This window comes from Sarcophilus harrisii, chromosome 1 (assembly GCF_902635505.1).
Source record: "Sarcophilus harrisii chromosome 1, mSarHar1.11, whole genome shotgun sequence".
Lineage (NCBI taxonomy): Eukaryota > Metazoa > Chordata > Mammalia > Dasyuromorphia > Dasyuridae > Sarcophilus > Sarcophilus harrisii.
Window position 1 is genome coordinate 605,318,116 of NC_045426.1, and position 21,065 is coordinate 605,339,180.

General features: G+C 34.0%; 1 protein-coding gene and 1 long non-coding RNA gene across 3 annotated transcripts in view; one reads left to right on the top strand and one right to left on the bottom strand.

The window, feature by feature from the left end:
• Positions 1 to 21,065, bottom strand: part of LOC116420684 — a 96,298-nt gene that overhangs the window by 12,676 nt on the left and 62,557 nt on the right. Inside the window, exon 1 of one of the 2 annotated variants that reach the window (XR_004231079.1) lies at positions 7,936 to 8,260. The exons of the other annotated variant lie outside the window; for it this stretch is intronic. This is a non-coding gene — a long non-coding RNA (uncharacterized LOC116420684). Of the gene's footprint in view, positions 1 to 7,935; positions 8,261 to 21,065 lie in introns of those variants that run through there. 2 annotated transcript variants of the gene reach the window in all.
• COLEC10 (collectin subfamily member 10) overlaps positions 1 to 21,065 on the top strand; it is a 55,628-nt gene that overhangs the window by 12,651 nt on the left and 21,912 nt on the right. The window lies entirely within an intron of this gene.

Below are 21,065 nucleotides of genomic sequence, written 5' to 3' on the forward strand. Positions count from 1 at the left end.
CACACTTCAACAGAAAGGCTTTCAAGAGAGGATACCCCCGGAGAATACTGCTTTGTTCTAAACCTTGCCACTTTTATCCTGCCTATATTTAGGACCAAAGTTCATTTGGAAAAAGTTTGAATTTTTTCCTTATTCCTCCTTTGTAGTCCCCTGGTATATGGCATTGCAGAGGAAGAAAAAAAGAAACTAATCAAAAATCTCTCCAAATAAGTACTTTCCAAATCAGACCCATGGATACCACTCACAAGGTATAGAACAGTGAAGGATTTAAAAATGGATAGATAGGCAAAAAGTAGTATAGTTGCATGTAATCCAAATGACCACTACTACACAGAGCTCAAAGGAGGTAGCCATAGAGTTACCACCTAGATAGTTTGGAAGAAAGGGGTCATACAGAAGAGTCTATTCTTGTCAAGGCCCTGTGTGTGGCAGAGGTTCTACCAAGAGGAAGTGGTCCTAGAGTCATAAATTGAGAAATGAAAGGAACTCCAGAGGCCTTTGAGCCTAATCTCTAATTTTGCTGATGAAGAAGTTAAAACCTAGGGAGATTAAGTGCCCCAAATTATACAAATGTTATGCCTTAGAGTGAGGATTTAATTCAAGTTCTCTGATTCGAAAGCCAGAGCTCTTCCCATTGTACAATACCATCTCCTAGGGAAAGATAGAATAGAATATTAGATGCTGTACTCAACTTGGAGTCAAGAAGACTTGTTTTCAAATCTGATCTCAGATACTTACTAGTTATGGAATTTGTGCCAAATCATTTTGCTTGGTTTCTTCATGAATTCAGTGACAAGATTGGACTTGATGGCCTCCAAGAATTCTTTTAGTTCTACATCTATGACCACTTAAGCAAAGTCTCATTAACCTCACCCTATACATAGCTCTGCCATGATCTGATTTTAAAACAACAAGTAATATATTTCTCACCTTTTTCTTTTTATGAAATATATAACTTCATATATATGACTGTTTTTATCCAGATTGATTTCTTTATGGAGGGGTTTCTATATGTTGCTGTAACTTAGGTTGCATACTAAATTAACACTGTTATCCCTATCTTATTCTGGAACCCTCTTCTAGGGGAAGCATGACGTGTTATCCATCTTCCATTCTTAATAATTATGCTTATAAAATTCTGCTTCTGGAAATTCTCTGTCTCTGTGAGAATAGAAACCCAACCTGATGGCTCTTTGGCACATTCTGCCAAATTATGACACTACTTCCCACATCTTACAGGATGTTCCAACCCATAAACATTCTTTTTGTTCTCTGTACCACATGCTTGGTTTTCAGTGTTCTACTGTTGTGAAAAGTTCTTGAAAATTTCTTTTTATATTGACATTTTTTACTCTTTATAGAGATGAGAAGATGCTAGATGCACACAATAAAAATGTGTTTCCTAATATTCATAGGCTCAAGTTTAATAATACCAGGATGACTTAACTAAGCATTTTTTATTTGAAACCTAAAATTTCACTTTAGCAGAACATAAAAGTCCAGTCCAAGAAAAATAAGGATTCTACATCCTTGTTGTGTTTTAAAGATAACTATACTTGCAAAAAATGATTATTGTAATTAAGGGCTGGGTCAGTCAGGATATCATCTACTCTGGTATGACTATCATCTCCAGAAAATAGTTGTAGGATTTGATAAGGTCAAGTATGCTGTTTCTTATACTTTAGGAATGTCGGAGTGCTTCTAATTGCATTTTTAAATACAATCAGGAAGTGTACAAAAGGTTATGATATTTTGGATATCCAACAAGAATTAAGGACAAGAACAAGAGTTTTAGGACTGCCTTGGGGAAAATCCACACACATTAAGAGATTTTCAAGAGTGCTAGAGAGTTGAGAATTATCATGGGGTTCTGACTTTTTTGATATCAGATGACCTGCCAGTGGTCAAATTAATAAGAAACTATTCAAAATAGCCATCATAATGCTCATAAAATCAAAGACAGGTTATTTTAAGGACTTTTAGTCTAACTTCTCATTTTATAGATGATAAAACTGAAGTTCATAGAAATTTCATGACTTGCTCATGGTAACTCAGTTAAAATCAGCAATAGGATTCAAACACTGGTCTTCCTGACTCTAGGTTCAACACTCTATCCAATGTGGCACATTGCCTCTACTGGAGACCAGAAGATTAGTATACAAGCATGACACCAATATGGCATTTAATACCAAACCAAAATAAAAGATTACAATTAGATGGAATAGTTCATACTTCTAAATGGTTGAACACCTCAATGGGCTTCTTGAGTAGCTTCATCAGTTTTAGACCAATACTGAATAGTATCAGTACCATGGTTGGCACATAGCCTGTTAGTCTTGGAGAGATCCTTTGTTATAATAGTTACAGAGTCTTTCTGGGTTCACCCTACATAGAGCAGATTATGAAGGTAGCTTCTTTTGGTGAGCTGAAACAGGCTATCTCTAAGTAAAGCAAAGAGGGGGAAATATCAAGGAAAAAGTGGAATACAATTACATTTGGTATCTATAAGATACCAAAGTATATCAGAATGCCAAAGTATCCATGCTAAGAAATTATGAAAGAATGTGTAAGGAGATCTCTCTGCCACTTACTATGTAACCTAGAATTCCTTTAATGTCTTTGGGACTATTTCCTTACCTCACCTACATAAACAGGGGTTTGGCTATGGCTGAGTAGGTGCTGTCGGCATTTTGAAGAATTCTGGCCATATAGCCAAATGAAAAGGAATCCATATATCCACATAGTAGGTCAATTTAGAGCGTCTACCTACTTGTTTTAGTTCTCCAGAATCCCAGAAGCAGATCATCCATATGCAATGAAATAATTTTGAGCAATGTGGACTTTCTTAACTCAGAGTTCTTTTTTTTCCACTTAATATTATTTTATTTTTTCCAATTACATGTAAAGAGAGTTTTCAACATTAATTTTCATAAGATTTTGAGTTCAAATTTTTCTTTTTCCCTCTCCTCTCCCCTTCCCAGGATAGGAAGCAGTTTGATATAGGCTAAATATATTTCCACATTAGTCATGTTGTGAAAGAAGAATCGGAACAAAAGGGGAAAATGCTAAGAAAAAACAAATTAAAAAGCAAAAATAATATGCTTAAATATGCATTTAGATTCTGCAGATGTTTCTCTGGATATAGATAGCATTTTTCATCATGAGTATTCTGGGACTGACTTGGATCATTGTATTGCTGAAAACTAAGTCTTTCATAGCTGATCATCACACAATGTTGCTGTTATTGCATACAATGTTTTCCTTGTTCTGCTCACTTCACTTAATATCAGTTCATATAAGTCTTTCTGTTTCTGAAATCTGTCTGCATGCATATTCCAATTATAGTACAATACTTCCACATACCACAACTAGTTCAGCCATCCCCAATTGACAGGCAACCCCTCAATTTCCAATTCTTTGACACCACAAAAAGAACTGTTATAATATCCAGATGAATATTGTTAATATTTTTCTAATTCTAAAAAATATTTTTGATAGTTTTGATTAGTATGATACTTACTGAGTGGATAAATAAATTAATTTAATTATACTTACAATTTTTTATTATATTAGCTCAGTCTACCCATAAGCAATTGATGTTTTCCAATTGTTAGATATGACATTATTTCTGTGAAGTGTTTTGTAATTGCATTCATATAGTTCGTGGGATTATTTGGCAGCTAGACTCCCAAATATTTTATATATTTACAGTTATTTTAAATAGAATTTCTCAGGATTGTTAACCTGAGTTCTGTGGACATAAGGGTTCATAAACATCTTAATTCTCACTGCTCTCTAATTGGAATTTAGCATTTCCTTCTATTATTTAAAAATAATATTTTAAAAAGAAAATCATAAGCTTTGTCAGAGTGCCAAACAGTTCCATGACATATACCCCCAAAAAAGTAATAGAATCCCTGTTTTAAATGATCTTAAGGTTCTCTCCAATTCTAATATTCTGTGATTTTGCCCTTTCCCCTAAATTTTAAAGGTTTTCTAGAGCCAAACCTTCTTCAAATCCCATAAAATAAACAATCCCTTGTTAAGAAACTATCCTATTGTTTTTATTCAAAAGATAAATTATTCCATGTAGGGTTCATAAACCTAAATAATGTTCATGAGTATAATGCTTATAAGTATAGCTGGCAGAACTAAGTTAGCCAAGGGAGAAAGGGAAAAAAGAGAGTATTAGGAAGAAAAAGCAAAGAGAGGAAATGGGGGAGAGGAGAATTGCCATAAGTATGGGAGTATGGAATATTAACAAAAATATCTTGAGAGGTAACATGATATAATGGGACAAGCACTGGACACAGGTCTAAGTCAAAATAAACAGGATTGAATCCTATGTGTAGCACATTCCAAATGGATGATTAAGGATAGGTCCCTTTGCCTCTTAGTTTCTCATTTTCTTTATCTGTAATATTTTGAAAATGGGAAGAAGAAGAGAAGAAAAAAGGGGGTAAATAAAGTTATATGGTAACTTTATTATATATTTTTAAAAGAATAGCAAATTGCACATAATAGATTTGCAGTTGCTTTTTGTTTTCTATTGTATTATGTTGTGAAAGTGATTATTTTATTTCTTAAGTTCAAATTAAATATAAGAAAAAAAGTGATGGTGCTTATAGCTTACTTAACAGGATGACCGTGAGGAACATGCTATGCCAAGATATTTATGCTATATAAATGTGAGCTGATATTTTATTATGTCTAGCATTGAGAGGTAGTGTGGTATACTGGATACAGAGCCCTGGAAGCCTTGAATCCAAGTTAATCTGGGGTCAAGTGCCATTTCTGACACATACTAGCTGTGTGACTTTGGGTAAATCAATCAACTTCTCAGTACCTAATATAGCTTTGTAGTAATATAGTTTAGAAAATTCAACAAATCAGTGGCATATATTAGGCATTAACTATGTATCAGACACTGTGCTGAACCTAGGTGAAGAAAAAAAGAAAAACATACAAACAAAAATATTGGTCCAACCTTCAAGGAATTAATATTCATTTTTTAAAAAAGTTTTTATTTTTATTACTTAGATTATCATACATATTCAAATTATCCCACTCCCTCTTAAAGAACCATCCCATAATGCAAATTTTTTTAGAGAGGGGAAAAAAATCCACACAACTGACTGATACATAGAAAAAAGTGTAAAAACAAATGAAAGTGTAAATGCTGATGTTTATATTTTAAATGGGGGAGGGGAGAGGAGGAAAAAAAACCACATAAAAGTGGTGGTAGAAGGTACCTATAGAAGGATTGCTAACCTGGACCTTCCTTCAAAATGATGACTCTGGAAAGACCTTATTAATGGGAGAAGGGGAACACAGGATCAAAGGGAGATAGTATCTCAAGAGTAGGAGTGTTTCCTCATTTAAGAATTTCCTATAGAACTCAACATGGACAAATTTTTTTTTTTACATGGGAAATGTACACTATATGTTTAAGATTTTTATCATCAAGAGGTTAACACAAAAGAAATATTGGCAGAATTAAGTTAAACATTTCTAATTATCATACAAATGAGATGCAGAAGAATAGACACAGAGGCATTACAGGGAGAGGAGGGCTTGTAATTCTGAAAACCTATTCACATTAGCAATGGGTTTAATAGGCAACACTGTATCTATATCTATCTGTCTATCTATATATATATATAATGAAGAATATAGCATTTTTGAAAATCTATAAAGAAATAAAGGGGGAGGGATGAGGGAAAGGGGAAGCAAAAGGTATGGGAAAAAGACAAAGGAGGAATCCATGGGTAGGGAAAGGTTAAATAATAGCAAAGCAAGTTAAGAAGCAGAATTAAAGCAGTCAGTAGGGATAGGAAAGATGTGTGTGTGTGTGTGTGTGTGTGTGTGTGCATATCTACATATGTACATATATATATATATATATACATATTTTATTAACTATATCTTGCTTGCGGGTGGGGAGGAATGAAAGGGGGAAAAATAAAGTCAATAAAGTACAAAGATGAGAACAAAAGAACAATTTACAAAGACGTAGAGAAAAAAGACATTCTTGAATATAATATCTTGTATAATAATAGTATAATATTTACACTTTCTTAATTTGCTGTTATATATTTTGAATCCTACCTGAAGTTTTGCTGGGCACATGATAATGTTCTCTTTTGTTTTGTTTTATTTTGTATTTCTCTTCTGCTTTTCTGATTCTGTTTTTTTTTTTTTTTTAATAAAGTAAAATTTTAAAAAGGGAATGTAGATACAGTGTACACACACTCAAAAAAGAATTTCCTCTATCAATGAAAATGAATGAAATCACAGCTCCAGACCCTGTTCTTCTTGGTCATGGATACCTATGTCACACATTAGTGTCCAATTGCCTCATTTAAAGATAGAGATAAAAATTTCTGCCTTGCTGACTGCTTTAAAATGAGACAGTGAAAGACTTGTAAACTCTATAAATTTAAGGCATTAATATTATTAACTTTTGTAAAAATCTTTGGGACTACCTTATCTGCTATCAGTTAGCCTGCACTCAGGAAATGAAAATCCAGTTGGATAGAGCCTAAGGAAAATATGTTAAGATGTCAGATCTTCTCTAGAAATCATTATCTGTTTCATTTCAAAGTTAAATATTTTTCAGGAAGCCTTTCCTTGCCTCTCCTCAAGTTATTTTCCCCTCTAAGATTGCTTTCCTTCTACCCTGCATTTATATTGTATTATGTTCTAAGTTATATCAGATTGTCTTATATTAGAATGAATGTAAACTTCTTGATGGCAGGCATTCTTTGGTTTTTCTTTGTTTTATGATTAAAATAAGCTAAATATTTAATAAATGTTTAATTAATAAAAAGTGCTATATGATTTTAAGTCATTATTATAATAATAGCTAATATTTACATAGGGTTTTAAAATTTACAGACCTTTACAAATACCTTATCATTTGACAACTTAATATCTTCATACTTTAATTTTCTTTAAAATGTAGAGATTATGGGGCAGCTAGGTTGCACAGTGGATAGAGAATTGGCCCTGGAGTCAGGAGGATCTAGATTCAAATCCAGGATTAGATGTTTGACACCCTAGATAAGTCAATTAACCCTAATTGACTTGCACCTCCCAAAAATGTAGAGATTATATTATGATGAGTCTTTAATTCTATGGACAACTTTCTAAGACTACATTTTAGAGTAAATGTGGTTCTATATAAGTAAAAGTAGCTTCCTTACTCGAAGTTCCTGTATTGAATGATATTTTAAGAACAGTTCAAAAAGGAAAGAAAAAAAAGTACAAGAGCCAGAGAGATAGAGACAGAGATACACTGATAATGAGAGAAGCAGAGAGATTGATAGACACAAAGATACAGAGACAGATACAGAAAGACAAAAACAGGGAAACAAAAAGAGAGAGAGACACAGAAAAAGGAGTTTCACCTTCTGTATCATGTAGATTATTGGGAGAGCAGGGTTATGCCAGTTTTAGAGCTTCTATATTTGATTTTGAGACATCTGCTCTTCCTGGTCTCCTTTATAATTTGATCAATATGAGGAACTTTAGGTATGCTAACTTGCTCTTCTATGCAGATTTTAATCCCTACTTAAGAATTATATAAATCCCAAGAGGTTATTCAGGAAACGGGCATATTAAATGATTTGCCTCCTCTAGGTCTTGCTGATTCTACACTCAGGACTTTGTCCTCTATTCTGGGCTACCTCTCCCTCAGTTAAAAGCAACAATAATTCATGATATCCCTATCTTGCAGAGTCATTGTAAGGATCCATGAGAATACATTTAAGTTCCCACTAAGAATAATGTTGTAGGAAAATCATGTTTCTTAGCATTTTAATGAATAATTTTTCTACTTCATGAGCTACGTATTTCTGGAAACACAGGAAAAAACCTTCAAGATAGGCATATAGTCAGCTGAAGGAAGAAAAATAAACACAGACAATTCCTTACCTTAAAAATAGGTTATGTGCAAAAGGTCATTGTAAGTCATTTGGTTGCAAACTGGAACAATAATCTCTATTAAAACAATATTGAATATGGTGATTTGGTTACCCGGACAGTAATAAAAACACAATATAGATGTAGAACTGTTATACTAAAAATAATATAGAACTTGCCTCCTGTGTATAGCAGTGCTCTTATAGGAAAATAATTTCCTAATTCTAATGTTTGATGGGAAGACTATAATGTAGTGTGATGAAAAAAGTGTTCTGATTTTAAAAACCGAAGGATCTGGGTTCAAATTCCATTTCGTCACCTACTGCATGACTTTAAATAGGAAGTTACTTAACTTCTCTGGGCCATGGTTTCTTTGTCTGTAAAATGGAAGAGTTGGGCTCAGTGGTTTCTCAGATATATTCCACCTCTAAATCCATGATCCTATGAGTTTTCCCTTCCCCAGTCATGGAAGAGGCAAGAAGAGCTTCTCTCCACACCTCGATTTCAAATCTAAACTGTAAAAATAAGGACTCCAAAATTCTAAGCTACTGATGACCATTTATGTGGTTGAACACAGGGGTTCTGAAGTCGAGAGAAAGAAGCACCAATAGAGAGGGATGGTCATGAGGTAAGGGAAAGACATTCTGTGGTTGATGTCAAAAGTTTCAGAAAATAAAATATAGATTTTGGGTCTCAATGCTCAGAGAATTGAGATGAGCCACAAAGTATTTAAGTATAAGGAGATTTCTTGTGGAACAGAAACAACATTTAGGCTCCTGACTGCTTCTCAAAAGGATCAAGAGCCAGGGAACCTATTACAAACACAGAAGGGAATACCAAGAAGCACATAACCATAATAGTCAAGCCATTGTAAATTCCCTAAACACCAGCCATTCACTTCCATATTCTCTTAATCACAACATAATCACTATCACCAAAGAGTAGGTGATTTGATATCCACACGTTACTTTAGCTATAGCATAGATTTTACTCAAGGTGCTTTATTCTCTCTAATGTAGATATAAGTAGAGACTATAATATTATCTCTGGTCATAGCTCCGTTTTCTTGAACTTAGATTCATTGCTAACTCTAAGACCAAGGATTGTAATAAATAAAAGGACTAATATAGAGGTTCCATGGGAAACATTACTACCAAAGGGGAAATGGAAAAGTGAATTCCAGTGGTGTCAGTAATGGAACCTGAAGAATGGGGGCAAAGTGATTCTAGGCAATAATTTTCAAATGGGCCTGCATTTCATTTTTCTCTCATTCAACCTTTTTCCAGAAAAAAAAATTGTTAAACACTAAATGGGTACAAAACATTTTGCAAGGCACAGAGGATATTAAAAAAAACTTCAGTAAAAGACATACCCTGCTCTCAGAGAAACACACACACACTCACATGACTTGGGGCTAGAAGAGATCTTAGAAATCAATTAGTAAGCCCCTATTAATTTTACATTTGAGGAAAGAGAGGCCCAAAAATCAATTGGCCAAGGATATATAGGCAATAAGTAGCAGAGTTGTACAGAAAACTTATTTTGATTTTCTTTGATTCTAAACCCAAAGCTATTTCCACTACCTGTCACACTGCAGATCAGTACTCAGTAAGACTTTTTTGGTAAAGAAGAAGTTTTTAAGTCTTATATTTGTAAGTTATTTTAAAATAGCTTGAGGCCACAATGATTTTATGGGTATAGACACAAGTAGTTTTCCTTTTCTTGAAAGTGTCAAGGGAATAGAAAAAAAGTTAAGTTTCATAAGAATAAAATATTTTGAAGATCACTAATTTGCTGGAAGCTTTGGTGTTCCTGTTGTTATATACCTGCTTTGTTAATTTTCATAGAAGCTAGAATTCTGCCAAGTATCTAGTAGGTACTTAATATGCTTCATGAAACATTTCAAAGAATCTTTGAGTTAGACCTCAGAAATCATGAATCCCCTGTAAAATGTTATAAAGTGATCATTCAGTCTCAACTTGAAGACCTGCAATGATAGTAAATGTACAACTATCCTAGGAAGCTCAACAGCTATAATCTTGAGAAAGTTTCACCTTATATTGAACCTATATCTGCCTCTCTGCAACTTTCACCCATTATTTCTATTTTTGCCCTCAGGTGCCAAGCAGAAAAAAAATCCATGCATGACCCTTAAAACGTTCAAAGCCAATAAGCAAGCCCCCACTGTGAACCTCTTTTTCTCTCCCAGAGCATTCTCAGTCTTCTTTCAACAGAGACTTATATCACATGTTCTATATTTTCATGATTTTTTCAAACTCTTCAGTATGTTCCCTGGTTTGTCAGTGTCCTTATTAATATATGATGTCTAGAGCTGAACAAACACTGCTTATGTGAGTTGCTGAAGGTGGCTGAGTACAACAAAACTCTCACATTCTCCATTCTGGAATTGAAATAACAAAGCTTAAGTTCTTATAATGTTAAAGTTCTGCAGCAATGCTTCATCATGATGTGGAGGTGATCCTGGTTTTCAAAAGTCATATCAATTAACTATCAATTTTACTAGATCCTACCTAAGAGGCCCTGGGAACTTTCCATCAGCATTGAATTTAAAACTTCTCAAATATCTTGTCTCTTCTATTAAAGTGAGAGCTCCTTGAGATCAAGGAGTATTTTAATTTTTTATCTGAACCTTCCTCAGCACTTAGCATACAGGCTGTACATAGCAAATGCTTTATAAGTGCCTTTTTCATTCATGAACTCATTCATACATGAATATATCCATTTATGCATTCAAGAATGTGTGCATCTATTATTTCATTCATCTATCTATACATATATTCATACAGAGGTAAGATTTTAGGCCTAGGCTTAGAGATTTCCTATAGTTCTTTTGTATAAAGAGTAGCTTAGCTCTATGGTCTATAGTCTTGATGGATAAGAAGGTGAAACCCTCTGCCCACAGAAACTCCCCAAAGTCTAGTTAAAAAGTTGGAGAAGGCTTATGCTTACATTGCTGTAAGCAGTTCCCATATCAACAGAAGCAAAAAGTCCCAAAATATTGAGGAAGTTGATAGTAAATTTTAGCAGTAACATCCACTGTTAACTCACGTGGAGCTTTCAGTATCTTAAAACATATATGTATTTTTAATATGTCCTGCCATCTAGTCATTCTCTTCCTCTGTCTTATATTTGTAGTCTCAATCTTTTGAACTTGTGTGATTGGCTTTTTGGACCAAACCAAATACTTGACATTGCTGATTTTTATGCGTTTGCTCAAAAATAGGATCATAGATTTAGAATTGAAACAGAGCTGACTAATCAATTTAAAAAATTTACAAAGCATTTATTATCTATCAGGCTCTGATCTAAACTCTAAGGAAACAAAGACTTAAAAACACTCTTTCTTTTCCTCAAGAATTTTAGAACCCAGCTAGAACACTTTCTCCCTGCTCTCATTTTATAAATTAAGAAACAAGAAGCTCAGGCAAGAATGTGTTGGAGCTGGCTCAAATTAGCTCTTGAGAGTTGAATTAAATTCTCATTGTGCACATTTACATTTTAGAAATTGGCAAAAGTTACAAATTGGGGCTTGATTTATTATTCTGTTGTTTGTCTAGACTTAAGAAAGTGATGGAAAAAGTGCTAATAGTGGATATTGGATTTAAATGTGTAGTTGCCTATACTTTTTTTTTTTTTTTCCTGGAATATCAGTTGTTAAACACAAACTGCACAATCCCAGGAACAGGAACAGGAAAAGACTTGTCACAGGTCATAGAAATGGAAGAGCTGCAGCTTTTCTTATGCTAATTCCAATGCATTATGATGTTTCCAAGGCATCATGCTGCTTTTTAGGTATCATTTAGCACTGGAAAGCTCCTTCTCTCAAGAAGATCAATAAAAACAAAAAGCACAGAGAAGATAAAGTAGGTTCCCATGACCAGGACATAGGAAAAGATACCCCACTTTCTTTTTAATATTCACCTAAGTCTCTCCTAACCACAACTGTTCAATCTGGAGCATTTAGGGAAAACAGAAGCAAGCATTCCTTGTAGTCCCAGAATATTGCATTGCTACTTATATGTGTTTCTAGCAGCTTGCCCGATGATGCATTTGAATAATGAATGAGACCTGAAGGGGAAGGAAAAGCAACTAATTCTGTATTTTTCCTTAACACAATATTAGCTTTTCTCCTCAGACACGGAGTGACTACAAAGGGCTTGTGGGCTCTAAGAAATAATTCTTGCTCAGCTGAATAAGACTTGAAACTACAAAAGTAGCTACATAGCTGATCACATAGAAGAGAATGTAGAAAGTTAACAATACTCAGCTTTCTTGATCAGGCTTTATAGCCCAAATGTGAGCTGCATAATGCAACTATTGAACCTAGCATGTCATTAATATAGTTTATAGTATTTGGACTAGAGTGGTGATTTTTTTTTTTGAAAGGAGAATTTCCATTAAGGAAAGACTCTCTACTAATGCTCATTGGTGATTTGCCCAAGGTCATACAGCCAGCAATGTCACAGGTGAGCCCCAACCTTTAATCTGAGGCCAGGTCTATTCACAATTTACTGTAGGTGGTCTCTTAGATAACTCATAGATCATTAAACTATATAGTCAAAAATCTGAGGGAGGGATCAATTCAAAATATAATATTAAGTGGAGGAAGAAAGAGAATAACCACTTAAATAGTACCTACCATATATTAGTCAGTATGTCAAGTGATTTTTGTAGATATTATCTCAACTGATCCTCAAAACAACCCTAGGAGGTTTTATTCACATATATACTATATTTAATATATACATATATGTGTATGTATGTGACACACAAATATGTACAGATATATCCCTATACAATAAATATCCTATATTTATTAAAACTATATATAATTTTATAATGATGCATAGGCATATGTAATCCATATATAAAATATAAGAATATATACATACCCCTATATAATAAATATTGCACATTTATTGCAAACTTGAACAATTATTATTTCTACCTTCCAGCTAAGGAAACTGGGGCAAACAGAAGTTAATTGAATTGCCAAAAATAAACAGTTAGGAAGCATCTGAAACTAGATTTGAACTCAAGTATCTATGATGCTATAATGATAATAATAATACATTATATTTATAGAGTTCATTATAATTGATAAATAACTTTTTTATTCTTTTGCTTTTCCATTTCCAAAATAACACTCTGATATGGGCAGAGGATGTTTCTCTCTCCCTTACAGATAAAGAAGCTGAGAATGAAATGTGATAAGTAAGATTACTACTAGCCCTAGCATTAAGGGCTAGCAAATAATTGAGCATACAAAGAAATGTAAGAAATTTTCAAAAATCTTACAATTGAATTGAAGAGACAAGACAAAAGTATGTGAGAGATTAAATAATAATATAAAATTTAAATAATAGCTCAAGGCAATTGAAGAGATGTCAAAAGGTGGTACATGATTTATAGTCAAGTTAATGATATAGGCAGTAAATATTGTAGGAGTTCAGAAGAACTTATTACTTCCCATGGTTGTTCCTTCTACTCTTGATAGTTCTAATTCCTGGGAAGTCTTTACTTTAAATTGAGCTGAAATCTGTCTCTATAATTTTCACTCACTGTTTATGCTTTCTGGGGCCAAGTAGAACATATCTCATCTCCTTTTCAGATGACTTCATACCAAACACTTGAAAATAGCTGTGATACCCTTCTCTAAGTCTTTTCTTTCCATGTTAAACATTTCCAATTTTCCAACTGATTCTTTTACTCTCCCAATACAGTATAAATTTCTTAAGGATATGGTCTGTCTCATTTTTGTCTTTATACCATCAGCACACTGCCAAGCAGATAGTAAACAATTAATAAATTACTATTATTTGTTTGATTGATTGTCTTGAGGCCTTTCACGACTGTGGATGTTTGGGATATGCACAAGTTTGTCAATGCTCCTCTTAAAATATCCTGATGAGAACGAAACACAATTCTACAGATTCAGTCTTACTAAAGAAAGCAGGGGGGAGTATCATCTCCCTTCTTCTAGACTGACTGCCTCTATGAATTCAGACTCCATGTGGTAGAGCATTCAAATGTAGTCCTCCTTTAATTTGACATTGATCAATTACTGCTTTTTGCATCCAGTTATTTTCATGGTTTCAATAATTACCACTATACATCACTCTTAAACCTATTCCCTAGCGTTGATTTCTCTCCCTGGCTTCAGTCCCATATTTCCATCTATTTACCAAACATTTCTACTTGAATGGTCCACCTTCACTTCAAACATGTCAAAAACTGTACTATTCATCTTAACTTCTTAAATTGGCTCACTTTCTTAGTTCTTCTGTTTCTATTAATAATACTGCCATTCTTCCTTCTCTTAGTCTTGAAACTTGATTCATTCTTTACTTTCTTCTCTTTCTCACCTTCTATATCTAATCTATCACCAGAGCTTCCTGAGTCTATCTTAGAACTATGTTTTATACCAATAATTATCTTCCTTTCTAATTCCATTACCACTTCTCTATTTCAATTCTTTTATCTTTCTGAAAGCTCTCTAAATCTCGTATCTCTCCTGCTAGCCTATGATATATATTTATCTCCCTGAACCACTGCTTTATTCATTCCATAACTCTACTACTCAAAAGTTTTCAGTAATTCTTTGGGGCAGCAAAGTGGCACAATAGATAGAAAAACAGGCCTAGAATTAGGAAAGGTCACCTTCCTGAGTTGAAATCTGGGCAAGTCACTTAACCTTGTTTATCTCCGTTTCCTTCATAAAATAAGCTAGAGAAAGAAATGACAAATCACTTCAGTATCTATGCCAAGAAAATCTCAAATAGCATCCTGAAGAATTAGACACAATTGAACAAATTCTTCTTTATCCAAGGAATGAAACCCTATCTCCTTAGCTTAGAATTTAACATGCTTCACAAATTGCCCCCAATATATAGTATAGCAGAAAAAAAGACCAGATTTGGAATCTGAAGATCTGAGTTCAAATCTGGGTTTGCTATTTATTATCAATGTAAGGATAGATTGACTAGATCAGTTTCTCCAAGGTCTCAGTAGCATAATGATGAAAAGGTGGAGTCTAGAGGAAGGCAACTAATATGGTAAAATATATACATATATATATGTGTAATATATATGTGTGTTTGTGTTGAAGTTTATTTTATAAAACTTTTTTTTTCTTTTTGCAAAAAAGGATTTTTATTTAGAAGAGGTCAAAGACAAAATGAAGAGGTAAAATGAGAGGTAAAAAGAGGTAAATATGAAATAGAGTTTGGAAAGTAAGAGGGTTACCAAGGAAAGGAGTTTGGAAGAGTCCATTAAAGGAATATGCCATGAGGGCTGAGTATGCCATTGAATGGCAGGTTAGATCTGTAAAGGAATTTGACAGGCTAACCAGTGAGTGTACCTCATAGATGGCTTAGTTCTATAAAATATTTTGTTCAAAGAACTAGCAATAAAGTCATAGAAGAGTGATGTCAAACATAGTCTATTGCTCTATGCAATAGGAGTGGCTCATCGAGATTATAATGTAATTGAGAAATATTTTAAAAAATAGAATAAGTAATAATGGGTTTTCTAACTCAAACAGTCTTCAGGGACTTTTAACTATGGGTTAGTGGTCCTGTTTCTATTTGGGTTCAACACTATTTCCCTAAAGAAAAAAAAAAAAGACTAGACTTTTTGGTTTTTGTTTTTTTAATCCCAGAAAGAAAAAATAGGGCAATGGATGAAAGTTACAGTGAGAAAAATTTAGACTTCATGTAAGGAAAAACTTTCTGATAGAACCATCCCAAGGTTGCCTTTTGAGATGGGTCCTCTTCTGGGAGATCTTGGATGGTGACTGGTAAGGGAAATTGTAGAGGTAACTGTTAATCAATTAAGAATAAGGCTAGATGAACTTTGAGATCACTTTCCAGTCTAAGGTTTTATGATTCTGTAATGAGATCTCCAAGAGAAAAAATATATATCATCTTTTGCCATTTAAGTGAACTGAATCTTTTACTGTCTTTTATTGTAGCTGTGTGTGTGTGTGTGTGTGTGTGCGCCATACCTTCTCATACTAGGTTGTAAATTATAAGGTCTAATACATCTTTTTATCCCCTGCAGCTTCTAATATAAATGACTGCTGAATATGTATAAGGAGAACAGGCATCTAGGACTGAATCCTGGCCAATGCTCAAATAACTGAAAAAAAAAAAAAAAAGAAACTAGTCAAATAAGGCATTTAAATCTAGATTGGATTATTAGAGAACTATGAAAGAAGTTTGACAGTTAACAACAATAGGAGAGAATTTCAAGAATGACACAGTAGCTTTCAGAGTTAATGCTTCAGAGAAATTGTAACAAATGACTAAAAGAGAACTGAGTGATTAGTATATCCATGATAACCTCAGGAAATGAAGTTCAGAGGAAATAAATGGATAGAGCATTTATTAAGCCCTTGCTGTGTTCCAAGTACTATACTAAGCTCTGGGGATACAAATAAATATAAGCAAACAAGACTATTCCTACTAGAGGTGTGCAAAGACAAGCTTTTACAGGCTTCTGAGAAGAAGCCTGAGAAGAAGAGAAATTTTCTATGTAAATATATATACCTTGAAAGATTCTTCTGAGAAGAAGAGAAATTTTCTATGTAAATATATATACCTTGAAAGATTCAAATGCTACAAATCAACATTTTTATTGTTTTTTTAATTGTCTAAATTTAAAGAAAGGAAGGGGGAATGTTGATAATGCACACTAAATTTAAAAATATTTTTCATACTTCTTTTTCAAGAGCCAATTATTACATATTCATCATCACAAATCTGATTCCTGCCCTAAAGGAACTTATATTCTAAAGGATGAAGACAACAAATAGGTGTGATGTTCTTTGGTTTTCTGGAGGTCTTGGGACTAGCCTTCATTTCAGTTCAGTAACCACCACAAGAGTAGCCAGGTGTTAAAGTCCAAATCCTTTATTATCTCCTTCACAATCTTGTTTCCTTTCCTGGGGCCCAGGCTAGCTTTCTTAAAGGCCCTCCGGAGCCTTGGTTTCAGTAGAGAAGCTAAGGAGGAGACCCCTGCCATTAAGGTCCTGTGGAGTGATGAATGAATGGGATGGGATGAATGAATCTATCTCTGAGTTCCCAGGCTTGTGCTTCAGCCTCCAGTCCACTTGCCTTCTCTAGCTCTCACTCTGGCTGAGTTTGTCCCAGCTTATATACTCTCTTATAATTACATTATCGTAGGTGTGAATTTTGTAGAACTATATTAAGTACTAAGTACATGTACTGAACTAGAGAACTATTAAGCACCATGTCAAACTAGATAACCAGTGTCTATCAATTCCACTGACTTAACACCTTGTAAGAATCTTTATTTCAGAGTTCTGGTCCATTAACAAATAGGGAATGAAGAAAATTGACATTTGGAGAGGAGGAAGGACAACTACTTCAATGCACAGAGAGGAATTAGAGAAAGTCTAGGAAAGAATGAATTAAAAAACATGGATGAGATTATTTCTGGGGAAAAGGTTCTGGGGAAGATAAGGGAGGAAATCCCAAGGGCTGAGATTTCCTAGTTATAACATAGCAGGCTAGGAGAAGAAGGTATGTTTATAGAGAGTTAAGAAGAAAATGAGATGAAACATTGACTAGAGTCTCATCTCATTTGGTCCCAGGGATTGAATGAAGTACCCAGGAATCAAATAACAAAGATATTTAGAAGTGAATAGAAGGAAACAAGAGATTATGTGTAATGACTTCAGTAAGGAAAAAGGAAGTTGTATTTATGACTTGAAAATAGTAATTTATAATAGCCATTATGTAATATAATTTAGTGAATTGGCAAGACATTAAGTAGAAATGTGTGTGAGGATGGGGGTAGTCCAGTTGAAATGAAATAGCCAATAATAAATAGACTAGTTGATCAGTGGAATAGATTAGGTTCACAGGACAAAATAGTCAATAATTACAGCAATCTAGTGTTTGACAAACCCAGAGACCCAAACTTTTGGGATAAGAATTCACTATTTGACAAAAACTGCTGGGAAAATTGGAAATTAGTATGCAGAAACTAGGCAGTGACCCACACTTATCACCATACACCAAGATAAGATCAAAATGGGTTTATGATCTAGGCAAAAAAAATGAGATTATAAATAAATTAGAAGAACATAGGATAGTTTACCTCTCAGGCCTGTGGAGGAGGAAGGAATTTGTGACCAAAGAAGAACTAGAAATCATTATTGATCACAAAACAGAAATTTTTGATTATATCAAGTTAAAAAGATTTTTACAAACAAAACTAATGCAGACAAGATTAGAAGGGAAGCAATAACCTGGGAAAACATCTTTACAGTTAAAGGTACTGATAAAGGTTTCATTTCCAAAATATATAGAGAATTGACTCAAATTTATAAGAAATCAAGTCATTCTCCAATTGATAAATGGTCAAAGGATATGAACAGACAATTTTCAGATGATGAAATTGAAACTATTTCTATCCATATGAAAAGGTGTTCCAAATCATTATTGATTAGAGAAATGCAAATTAAGACAACTCTGAGATACCACTAAACAACTCTCAGATTGGCTAAGATGACAGAAAAGATAGTGATGAAAGTTGGAAGGGAAGTGGGAAAACTGAGACACTGATGCATTGTTGGTGGAATTGTAAACGGATTCAACCATTCTAGAGAGCAATTTGGAACTATGCTCAGAAAGTTGATCCAGCAGTGTTACTACTGGGCTTATATCCCAAAAAGACCATAAAGAAGGGAAAGGGACCTGTATGTGCAAAAATGTTTATGGCAACAAATCAACAAATCAAATTCAAAAGCTTTTGTACAAACAAAACTAATGCAAATAAGATTAGAAGGGAAGCAACAAACTGGGAAAATATCTTCACAGTTAAAGGTTCTGATAAAGGCCTCATTTCCAAAATATATAGAGAATTGACTCTAATTTATAAGAAACCAATCCATTCTCCAATTGATAAATGATCAAAGGATATGAACAGACAATTTTCAGATGATGAAATTGAATGTTATGAATATTATTGTTCTGTAAGAAATGACCAGCAGGATGAATACAGAGAGGCTTGGAGAGACTTACATGAACTGATGCTAAGTGAAATGAGCAGAACCAGGAGATCATTATACACTTCAACAACAATATTATATGAAGATCAATTCTGATGGAAGTGGCTATCTTCAACAATGAGAGGATCCACATCAGTTCCAATTGATCAGTAATGAACAGAACCAGGTATACCCAGCGAAAGAACACTGGGAAATGAGTATGGACCACAACATAGCATTTACACTCTTTCTGTAATTGTTTGCTTGCATTTTTGTTTTTCTTCCCAGGTTATTTTTACCTTCTTTCTAAATCTGATTTTTCTTATGTAGCAAGACAACTGTATAAATATGTACACATATAATGTATTTAACATATACTTTAACATATTTAACATGTAATGGGACTACCTGCCACCTAGGGGAAGAGATGGAGGGAAGGAGGGGAAAAGTTGGAACAGAAGTTTTTGCAAGGGTCAATGTTGAAAAATTATACATGCATATGTTTTGTCAATAAAAAACTATTAAAAAAAAGAAGAAATGAAGTAGCCAAAAATTTTAATCTACCATGTCAGCATGTTTTTGTGGTCATCCAATAATACTGCCACAGAGGGTCAAGAGTAGGGAGTAATGTGGTATTTGGAATGATTGGTAGAAGATGAATGGGGTAAAGGAATGTAGGGTATTAATAAGGGTTGCCTTTAAGTGAAGGATCAGAATTTGGTGCACTTAAAAATGCACTAATTAGGTGATTTGGAGGGGTGTAGAGATTATAGGTTCTAATCAGTGCCAAGATCCTGTTTGGTCCACATCACCAGCATAGGAACCAGTGAATGGATATGTTCCATCTTCATTCTTTGTGCTACTTGGAACTAAGAAGTTCAAAGAAATGTGCTAATGAGGGTTCTAATAGGCAAGGAGTAAACAAACACTTGCTTAGTGTCAGCTGTGGGGTTGATGGGGAAAAGCTTGGCAAGCAAGAAAGAGTTTGTCATGTGATGGCATCAACAAGGAAAACATAAGGATGGTGGTAAACAAAACAAAACAAAATAAAAAACCAAATTATTTGACAATGTTAGTACAGGGGCTAAGGCACAGAGGATAGAATAACTATCCCAGAGTCAGACAGATGTATCTTTCTGAGTTCAAATCTAGCTGTAGACACTTAGCTAGTTATCCCTAAGCAAGTCACTTAACCCTGTTTGCCACACTTTTCTTCCTCTGTAAAATGAATTGGAGAAGAAAATGACAAACCACTCCAGTATCCCTGTCAAGTTAATCCTAAACGGGGTCACAACAAGTCAGACATGACTAAATGACTAAACAAAATGGCAAGGATTATGAATTATCAGATGCAGAATGGTGGCATTTCAATATTCTAGAACTGGTATTTGCACAATTGCCATTGCTACATTGAGATCCTGGTAATAAAAAAAAATGAAGGGAATGCAAACTGACATTTTAGATAGGAAGTAAGTCCTAAATTTCTATTTTCATACTTCAGTATTTCAGTTAGGACTTCAAATCCTTTGTGCTATGAGTTCAAATATTTTTGCTGGAAATGGTACAAGGTGACTTGACTACATTTCCCTTGATCTTAAATAACTTTAGAGCTAACCTTCACCAAAAATTGCACACAGGCAGATTTGATTTTGACTCACCCTATGGGATTCCTTTCAGGGTCCACAGCATGTGCCTATCCATATTTGCAATCTTAACTTTGTTACTTAAGCTCAGGAATTTATTTCTACAATTATAATATTATGGGCAGGGACTAGAAAATAGAATTACAAAGAGACCTTCAAATCCAAGACCTCAAAACTGAGGCCATGGGAGACTGAAACTTGGCCAAAGTTACCCAGATACTAATTTAGATTATCTCTAAGACCTCTTCTAGCTTTAACACTGATTTGACTTCTATGGTGAGTCATCAACTTAAACATAGAATTCTAAGAGAATCATTTATATTTCAGGGATAATTTTAGACCTGCAATATTTGTTCTAAGCTACTTAGAGTCTGCTTCCTTTTTCTTAGGTTACATTTTCTCTTCTTCCTGAGAGTATTTGCATTTTAATTTATTCAAACACATGGTCATATTTTAAATCT